Source organism: Eucalyptus grandis, chromosome 11 (genome assembly GCF_016545825.1).
Source record: "Eucalyptus grandis isolate ANBG69807.140 chromosome 11, ASM1654582v1, whole genome shotgun sequence".
Classification (NCBI taxonomy): Eukaryota; Viridiplantae; Streptophyta; class Magnoliopsida; order Myrtales; family Myrtaceae; genus Eucalyptus; species Eucalyptus grandis.
The window spans coordinates 9416331-9427154 of record NC_052622.1 but is presented as its reverse complement, the minus strand read 5'-3'; positions in this window follow the sequence as shown (position 1 = coordinate 9427154).

The following is a 10824-nucleotide window of genomic DNA, read 5'->3' as shown; positions in this document are numbered from 1 at the left end:
CCTAGATGCGGATTATCATTGTGAATTATTAGCCCAATTTGTAGACTTAGTGCGAAAGTATGGCATCCCTCAAAATTAGTCCGATTCCAAATTTTTGGAATATGGTGAGAACTAGTTTGATTGATTATTTTGAGTGAAAAATCATTAGGAAACCGAATCGAATTTGTAACTAGTTTCATAAACCCTAAAAAACATAATTTTTTTTTCTAACATCTTTTTTTCTATCTCTTTCTTTTTCTCTGTTTTCTCCAATCTCACTCAAACATTTCACGATTTTCTTTTTCGCTCACAACTCACTCTCATCCTCGCTCACTTGTTCAAGCCTCGTGGCCCTTACTTGTTTCTAACTCACTTTTGCTTACTCATCCTCGTTCACTTTTTACTCCAAATTATTTTGTTAAAAAAAAAAGAATCAGAAAAAGGAACAAAAGAAAAACATGCTCTATTGTAAAATCAAACAGGAAAAACAAGGTAAGTTTTAAAGTCGGTTTCAAAGCAAAGCAAACAAGATAGATCTGAGAAACTAGGGGTGAGCATGGTTCGGGTTGAGCCGGTCCGCCCCCTAACCCTAGGACCAACCCGCACAGTATTAGACCTCAATTTTTGGGATTAAGGACCAACCCTATTGAACTTGGAACCGAGGACTGACTGATCCAATGGGTTCGGTCTAGTTCCAGGGTCAACCCAAAACTAATCGATAATTTTTTATTTCATTTTTTGTATTCCTTAAACAAACGATTGAGGACTAAACTGATACAATGAGTTCAGTCCGATTTCAGGGTCAACCAAAAACCAACCAATAATTTTTTATTTCGTTTTTTGTACTTCTTAAAAAAGCGATTAATGATCGAATTGACCCAATGGGTGGGTCAGTTCGCTTTTAAGGTCAATCCAGGATCAATTAATAAATTTTTATTTCATTTTTTGTACTTCTTAAAAGGGAAAACGAGGATCATACCAACCCAATAGGTGTGATGATGAGTGAGGTCAGCTAAGAAAGACAAGCAGTGAGGGTCAAGTGGGGTGAGCATCATCGAATGTTGAGTAGGAAGTAGCAAGCTAAGCGAGTATTGAGCGGTGAGCGACGTGAGTGACCCGTGAGGCGAGTGTCAAGTAGTGAGCGGAGGAGTTGTTTCTTTTGATTTTGGCAAATTAAGACTAAGAGGACAAATAAGACAGAAGAAAATGAATACTAGAGGATGATGCCATAATGAGCTGTTTATGCCTTTTTGGACGCTATGAGTACTCCTCACAAAAACATTTTCCTCATTTGTAAATTATAACTATTGATGCCGTAAAAAAAATTAAAAATCTAAGTTAAAATTACTTGAACTCTTCACTGGTCAGAACAAGTAAGATAAAACTATACGCAATTTTTTAACTATATTATGAAAGATGAAGAATAAACCTATTAAAGGAATTATAATTCATGCAAAAACTTATTGGTACTTCACATTTGTAAATGGCTCCCTAGAGTCTAATAGCTCAAATGCCATTTTAAGAACAATTGACCGAACCAAATTCTTCTAGCAATTTCAACAGAATTTTATTCTTCTTCAAATTGTAGACCTCATGTATTTAATTTGTTGTATTTGAATTCATTTAGTTGACAAATGGCTATGTTTTTGTAGTGTGAGAGAACTTCGGAGGTACTTATCTCTCTTAAGGTGAGCCAACTCAAGAAGCTATTTATCTCTCTCAAGGTGAGCCAACTAAATATCCAAATAAGGATTTGAAATGCATTCATTTTTTCAAATAAATATCCAAAATGAATCTTATTTTAGATAGAGACCTGAAGTACTAACATTTTCTCAAATAAGGATATGAAATTGATTATATTTATTTCAAATAAAAGCCCAACTTTCTAGTTGGTCAAGAGTATTTTCTTCCTCTGACTTTTTCTAATTTTTTTTCTTTTTTTGACCTCACCGAAAAGAAAAAAAAAAAGAGAAAAGAGAAAAAAGAATATGAAATAGCTTAAAATTAATATTGTATCTATACAAAGACGTAATTGATTGAAGTGGAATATTTAGTGTTGGCTAGTAACCCGTGAGATAAGACCTTTATTTGAAAGTACCATTATTTAACATTGATATTATCACTTTAGGTCCTTATTTAAGAAAATGTGGATTTTTTAGGCTTTTTATTTGCAATTTTCCTTTATTGAGCGATCTTTTTTTATAGTAAGGAGGCATTTAAGTGGATTCATCTTGGCCCTTATATTGCTTTGTGACTTATTACATCCTTCCATCCATATTTTTGTGTTGGACTTTGTTAACATTTCGGTTTTTTTGCTATTATGTTAATCACAAATTCTTGAAGGAGTCGACCCATAATAATTTATTATTTAATTTTTTTATTATTTTGAACATATTGTTATTCTAACAATATATCAAATACTATCGTCAGATCATTTCTCTATTATATTGGATCTATCATCAATTGATAATCCTATCGAAATCGCACGGTTCAATTTTAAGAACATAAAAGTTCCGAAATATTCTAGGTATTATATTGAATGAACCGATCCTATTGGAGTTTGGGTTAAAAAAAAAAGACAAATTACTAAGGATGATTAGATATTGAGGAATTGTCATACACAAAATAAGATGCTTAAATAGAAACGCCATAATATATGACGAGGTATATTAATTTCTCAAAGAATTAAACTTGACATTCGTTTACTCCATCTTAATTAAAACACGTCTAAGCAAGTAATTACCCCAGTGATTATTTTCAAAATGAAAAACAAAATTTCCTTAATTTGTTAAGAGCAAAAGAACATCATCGATTGTTTTTAGCTCTATTATCCTGTTTGGCTCTATTATTAGAAGAGGAGTTGGAAAAGGCACATCGGACGGTGGGTTGGCGTGCGAAGGACGGACGGTCCCGGCCCGTTTTGTTCCCCGATGACATGACACACTCAAGCACGGCCACATCTTCAGAGGGCCGGCAAAGGGTCGAGGAAATTAATATTGCTGTAGGAAATAAAACAACTGAACAAAAACGAGACAAGATGGGGAAAGAGTCGAGTAAACTAAAGAGCACACTCGCTTCCAGAAAAGATTGCTGTTAAAGGAGCCGGAGATGAAAGAAGAAATGCTGTTGTGACGGGCGAAAGATGTTCGACTGGTGACCGGACCAGACCGGACCGGAAGGACTGGTTTCGAACTAGATTTGGGGATTGGTTTTGAGTGTCCCTAACGTTGATCAATCAGTAAATGCAGTATTCTCGACAGATCAACTAAGAGTCAAAGTACTGAAAAAAAAAAAAAAAAAACTAAGAGTCAAAATGGGGGGGAATTCTTTGATGAGGACGTGAGGAATCGACGGTGGTCGGTGGGTGCCTGCACGAGCGAGCGCGGATCGGCATAAGAAGAAACCAGCGGCATATACCGCTTTCGGCTCTGTGGACGTAATTGACGGACGCACCTCCGTTCCTTGGGCTTGCGACCAACGCCAACCACATCTCAACTTTCATGCCAAAAACTTGTGGGCTCTTTTTTTTTTTTTCTTTTTCTTTCTTCTAATTCTTTTTCATATAATTTCTGAAGGGAATATATGTCCCTGACCCAACCCAACGATTTATCTTTTTCCCATTTTTAATCCTTATGGGCCGAAAATAATTAGGTATAATATTGGGAATTCTCTGCCTCCTCGAGATATGACTTGGGAAAAAAAGTAGAGAGGTATGCTTTTATGACTGAGATTTAGTGGCATGTTAACTTGTCGAGCTTCCATAAGATGTTTCGATTTGTATCGAATTAAACCACATGCTCCACCACTCCACTGGAATCCTTTTTAATCCTTTTTCAAGTTTCCGTTCGAATAAAGGAGATAATCATCATGGGCCGTCGATTTGATAAAGAAGGTTTTCTCCATTCATTCATGGAGAGGAAGGAACGGCACTTCAAGGTCTAAATTGCCCACCCACTTTCCCCCTTTTTTGGCGTAATTTAGGCGAACGAGAACCAGCGGTGGAGACTCAACTTCTTGAAAATCCACGAAAGCCTACACAAATCTCGTAATTCTAGTTTAGGCATTTGGGTCTGCAGGTGACCGGCCACAAAGTGCCCTCTTCTTCAATTTGAGTGAATAAAAACCCTTTTTAAAAGAGTTTTCTTAATCATAATAGAGAAAATGAGAGATCGTTTGTTTGAGGTGGGTAATCTGGTGATTGACACCTATGAATTTTATATCACTCTCCAAGGTAATCTGTGATTTATTAAAGTCAAAAATGAGGTTTGTCTCACTTTTTGACTTTCTGAATTTTATCCTTATATTACTCCCCATCTTTCAAAGGAATTCACTCATTTTATTTCTCTACTATAATTTATTCTTCTCATTAAAAGAATTATAGTTAAAATTGTAAAAGTACCACAAATAGAAAACTGCCAGTTACTCAAAAAAAGAAAAAGTACTCAAATTCATTTGCAAAATACATGCGGCCCATGTTGATTCTAGCATCTCTTTAAAACAAGCCACATTAGGCGTGTTGATACTGAAACTATTTACTATTCATTCGAAAATAATAGATGTTTTTAGATTAGTGGAGAAGATGTCGTAATGCCAAGGTGAAGAAGTGCTTATCAAGTTCCTTAATTACAAATGTGTTTTTTTGGTCAAATAATTACAAAAGTTGAAATAGTGTAGATTTTCTCCTTTTCTTCGATAATATTGAGTCCAAGACTCGAAACAAAGCGAGATTTAATTAACGGGCTCAAGAGAAAGATTAACAGAAAAGTTATAAACATATTGTAATTATATGAATTTAATCTTAAATCTTTTGTATTTGTACCATTTTAGTTTATCGCACTAATTTGCTGACCAACGCTAACGTGAACTTTTTAATTTTTTGTGTGACATAAAAAACTCCAAACTATGATAAATGTGACACATTTACCCCAAACTCTATGACCAATGGCATTTCCGTCTCATTTTTTTCTTTTTCCGTTTTTCCTTTTTCTTTTTTTCCCCTTTTTCTTCTTCTATCTTCCCTCCGCCAGAGGAAAGAGAGAAAAAAAGAAAAAAAGAAAAAAAATTAAAAAAGTGAAAGACGAAAATGCTCTATAGTTTAAGATAAATATGTCACACGAATATAACTTCAGGATTTTTCGTGTCACAAAAATAAAGTTTGAGATAAATGTGTCACTGTTAGGAATTTTTTTGATTTTTATGTTGCAAAAAAAAATTTTATGATAAATTTGTCTCTTTAGGTAAAGTTCGGGATTTTTAATGGCTTTTTCCCTATATTTTTTTTTTTCACTTAGGGCGGCCCGGCGGCCCAACAACCCTTACTGGGCATAGGCAAGGCTCGGGACACCCTAACTGAAAAAGGTGAGTATGCAAGGCTCCTCACCCAAATCCGGCGAGGGCGGTGACAAGCAAGGACATACTCGCCTTAAGTGGAGAGACAAAACTAAATAATAATAATAATAATAATAATAATAATAATAATAATAATAATAATAATAATATATACCACTTGTCACGGGTCGATCAATTTCGGTCGATCAAACACCGCGCGGCCTTAGGATCGGTGATCCCAAGTCGCCCACACACACTTCGCTCGAACACAAGAACCGAATGGGCAAAGAGAGTGTATTTGCTTGTGAACGAACCGATTACATTGTGGGAGAGGGATCCCTATTTATACAAGAGTGGGTCGTATCTCGGCCGTGGATCGTCCTCCGATCCAACGGTTCATTTTGAATCCGTATAATCATTACAAGCTATACAACGAACTACTCGAAGGCTACTCGATGGTACGCACCCGGCGAGCCCTTGGGAAGTCCATGGGTCGCGCGCGTCGAGCCTTGGGCGAGACCATGGGCGTATGTCGGGAAGCAAGATCGGGGTTGCGAGTCCGTCGACACGCGACCAGCTGAACCGTCACGGGCTGCTCGAACATCGCTCCGGGTCGCTCATGGCCGCGCATGGGCCTTCCGCTCGTTCTGCTCATGGGTCGTTCGTGGGCTGCTTCCGGGCAGCCTTTTGTGCGTGACACGGTCCCTCACGGACGATCTTGGATCATGCTTGTCCGTGGGCGTGTCATTCTCCCCACCTAATGCGACGCCCTCGTCGCATCTGTGGCATGGAAGGCTTCGATGTGCCCCTTGAATTCCCACAGAGCCTCGGAGGGTTCCCAGCTTGCTTCACTCTCAGGAAGGCCTCTCCACTGGACGAGGTACTCCTTCCTTGGTGCCCGATATTTCTTCCGTATGGTCCGATCCGCCAGGATACACTCAATATCTCGATCATAGGAGGCCTTCGCTCCAAGGGGCGCGCGCTGCGATGTGCCCCGATCCGGATCATCCTCATCCACATGGAAGGGTTTCAGCATGCTTACATGGAACACGGGGTGGAGCCTGAACTTGGCCGGTATGTCCAGCTTTGTACGCCACCTTCCCGATCCGTTGTATCACTCGAAATGGGCCTTCATAGCGACGGATCAGTCCTTTGTTCACGTTTACGTACCGAAGGACGAGGTGCAACTTGACTAGCACCAAGTCTCCGACACGAAACTCCACATGCCGTCGCTTTCGGTCAGCCCATTTCTTCGTTCGTTTCGCGGCCCGATCCGGACACGCCGGGCCAAGTCACGTGCTCACCCCATTCTTTAGCGAGTTTGTATGCGGCCGGGCTGCTTCCTTGATACCCCGAAGCGTCGCACTTGGCGTGAGCGGCTGCCGTCCGGTCACGATTTGAACGGGCTTTGATTCGTGGACTCGCTCCGCCGCAAGTTGTAAGAAAATTGGGCCACGTCGATCGCCGTGCCCGGTTTGCTTGCGTGTTGCTCACATAGTGCCGAAGGTAGATCTCCGAAGAACCCATTCACTCGCTCGGTTTGCCCGTCGGTCTGCGGATGCATACCGGTGGAGAGATTGAGACTCATCCCCAAAGAAACTTGAAGAGTTCAGGTCAAAGCCGTCCGTGTAAACCGAGGGTCGCGATCGCTCACGATCGTGCGTGGAACACCCCAATATTTGACGACGTGCTTGAGGAACAGCTTGGCAGCTTCCTCGGCTGGGCATTCCATTGTGGTTGGCACGAACGTCGCATACTTGGAGAGGCGATCTACCACGACCATGAGAGCCCGACACCCTTCGGATTTGGGCAAATTCACGATGAAATCCATGGAGACACTCTCCCATGGACGTTAAAGGATAGGCAACGGTTCAAGGAGTCCCGCGGGAGACCGTTGCTCTATCTTGTCTTGTCAGCAAACAAGACATGTCCGCACATACGTCTCCACATCATCCCTCATGTGCGGCGCAATATTGATCCTCAACAAGCGCCATGGTGCGGTGGATTCCCGGATGTCCCGCCCATTTGGAGTCGTGGCACTCTTTTAGGATCTCCCTCCGAAGCTTCCCGTGGAGCGGCACATAGAGTCGCCGTCCTTTGGTGTAGAGGAGGTCATCCTCAAGCCAAAATATCCTCGTCAAGCCCTTAGGCGTATTGAAGGAGGGCTTGAGCTCTTTGATCATGCTTCACCCCTCCTTAATACGATCAACCCACGGGCAATCGGGCTGCTCACCATATTGGCCAATTCGAACTTCCCGGCTAAGGCGTCGGCCACGGAATTGACTTTCCGGGCTTATACTCCAGCACATAATCAAACTCGGCCAGGAAGTCTTGCCACCGAGCTTGTTTCGGGCTGAGCTTCTTCTGGGTTTGGAAGTAGCTCGTAGCCACATTATCCGTCCTTACGACGAACCGGGACCCCAAGATATAGTGCCTCCATGTGCGAAGGCAGTGCACCACCGCGGTCATCTCCTTCTCTTGGACCGTGTATCGTCGCTCGGCATCATTCAACTTTCGGGATTCGAAGGCCACCGGATGACCTTCTTGCATCAAGACACCACCGATGGCAAAATCAGAAGCATCGGTCTCCACCTCATATGGCTTGGTGTAGCTGGGCAGCATGAGTACCGGCTCTTTGGTCATGGTCCGTTTCAACTGCTCGAACGTCTCTTGACACCGATCCGTCCACTTCCACGGCCTTTCTTTCTTCAGCATATCCGTGAGTGGCACGGTGAGACGCGAATACTCCCGGATGAAGCGCTGGTAGTAGTTTGTGAGACCAAGAAAGGATCTCAGCTCAGTCACCTTGGTTGGTGGCTCCCAATCAACAATGGCACGGATCTTGGCCGTGTCCATCCGCACACGTCCGCCCCCAACGATGTGCCCAAGGAACGGAATCTCTTTTTGCAAAAAAGCACATTTCTCACGTTTCACATACAAGTCGTTTTCTCGAAGGGTTCGGAAAACACGACTCAAATGTTCAACATGCTCCTCAAGCGTCCGGCTATATATCACTATATCATCAAGATAAACTACAACGAACCGATCAAGGAACGGATGCAGTACCTTGTTCATGAGTGTGCAGAACGTAGCCGGCGCATTAGTCAAGCCGAATGGCATGACAAGGAACTCGTATGACCCGTAGCGAGTCACACATGCTGTCTTCGGCTCATCCCCCTCGGCCGATCCGCACTTGATAATACCCCGATCGAAGGTCGAGCTTGGAGAACCAGCGGGCTTCTCCGAGCTGATCGAACAAGTCGCAATAAGGGAATCGGGTACTTATTCTTGACGGTCGCCTTGTTCAATGCCCTGAGTCGATACACATACGGAGGGATCCGTCGTGCTTCTTTTGGAACAGGGACCGGGGGCACCGAACGGGCCTTAGATGGCCGAACATAACCAGCATCCAACGCTCCTTGAGCTGTTTCCTCGGTTCCTCCAACTCGGGCGGGGCCATGCGATAGGGAGACATGGCCGGTGGTCGAGCATCGGTACCGGCTCGATCCGATGGTCGACCTCTCTCCGAGGAGGCGCTTCTTGGGCAATTCGGGCGGCATCACATCCTGGAAGGCATCGAGGACTCGGGATGCCTCTTCCGTCATCGAGCTTTCCTCCGCGCCCTCCTCCTTCGGTGCCGCGGGAAGGTCGCCTCGCCTTTCTTCAGCCCTTTAGCAAGCTGCATGGCCGACAGCATCTTCCTATCGCGTCCCGATTCTCGATAGATCGGGACCATGCATTGGCACCGCTTGTCCAGAATGCATATGCAATCCGCGAAGGGCATGACACCCGCATTGATCCGGTCGAGAAATCCCAAACCGAGTACGAAGTCATAGTCGTCAAGGGGAATTACCTCGATATCTTCCTTCTTCGGTCCAAGGACCCGTGGTGGAACTCCACGTCCCGGCCATACCGCTGGTCGGGACTTCTCTGGACCACCGTCTTGAGCCAACCCGACTCATTCGCCTCGGCCGGAAGATGCAGCTTCTTCGCGGCCTCTTTGGATATGAACAGATCGGACGCCCGGTATCCACGAGTGCACTCATCGTGGTACCCCGATCTTCACGTCTACGAACATCATCCCTTTTGGTTCTTTGGCCTTCTTGGAGGCCTTGATCGTTCAGGATCCGCAATGATCCCAACCGCGCCTCTCTCGCGGCTTGTCCTCCTTCATGCACGAGCGCAGCAGCCAGGGATGAGACTTGGGAAGCCGCGATGGCGGCCATGCGGGCGGAAATGGCGGAAATGAAGGGCAAGCTCGTGGAGCTTGAAGCGGCACGCGTGAACGGGGTGATCACCGTGCGATCCGTGCCGATGCACCCAAACCAAAGGAGTTCAAGGGCTCCCGGGTGGCAAAGGACGTGGACAACTTCCTTTGGTACATGGAGCGATACTTCCAGACCATGGGGACAACCGACGACGTGATCCAGGTAAACACAGCAGCCATGTATTTATCTGATGACGCGCTGTTGTGGTGGAGACGTCGGTCGGATGGTAGGAATGGCGATCCTATCGTGACATGGGCTCGGTTCGTCGAGGAGTTTCGGCGAACCTACTATCCCGCTTATGCGGAGGAGGAAGCCCGAGGAACTCAAGCGCCTAGAGCAAAAGGGCGGAGTTCGTGAATATGTCAAGCGGTTCTCGGAGCTGTTGCTCCAAATCCCGTCCATGGCCGAGACGGAGGCGTTCCACCGTTCATGGGCGGACTCAAACCTGGGTCAAACGAGCTCAAACGGTGCAATACAACGGACCTCACCACAGCCACTTCGTGGCCGAGTCCCTTGTTGAATATAGGCCGGCAACCACGGCCAAGCCCGACTTTCGACCGAGAGAAAAGGCCAGCGGTGGGGAGATCGAGGCGGTTCCCCGACCAAATGCTTTGGCGAGACCACCTCCGAATCCTCATAGGAATCAACCCGAGTCGAGCAACGGGAGATACCAAAACAAGGTACGCACATACAAGTGCTTCTTTTTGACGGTCCCCATATGGCTCGGGATTGCCCGAAGAGAGGAAAGCTGGCGGCCCTGTGCAATATTATTATTATTATTATTATTATTATTATTATTATTATTATTTTAAAAGGTCCAAATCAATGCTGCAGTGCGCCATATTAGAATTGGTTAAATAAATTGAATTGACATAAAAATAAAAATAAATATAATTAAATTGACACGATTATAATAAATATGAGAGTTTTTTAAATAATTCTTCCCAAGTTGGAGAGAAGCGGGCGTTCAAGCATCCAACAATCGTCGAAACCGAGGTGCCCGCGTCTCTCCTTTACTTTGTCGGCCGGTCTGCGCGTTCAAGTCCACGGTTCAAAGCACTCCCAACTCCACGCGACCTCGCCGGAAGATTCACGTCCGAATCCCCAAAAAAGAGAAAAGACGCGGACGTTGCACCAAGACGCCGTAAACCGAGTATAACAACGCAATTGTACCTTAATTTCATCGAACGAGAAAGGGGCAATGGAAGTACCAATTCTCAGAAAGACCTTGGCAACAAGGGAAGCGAAC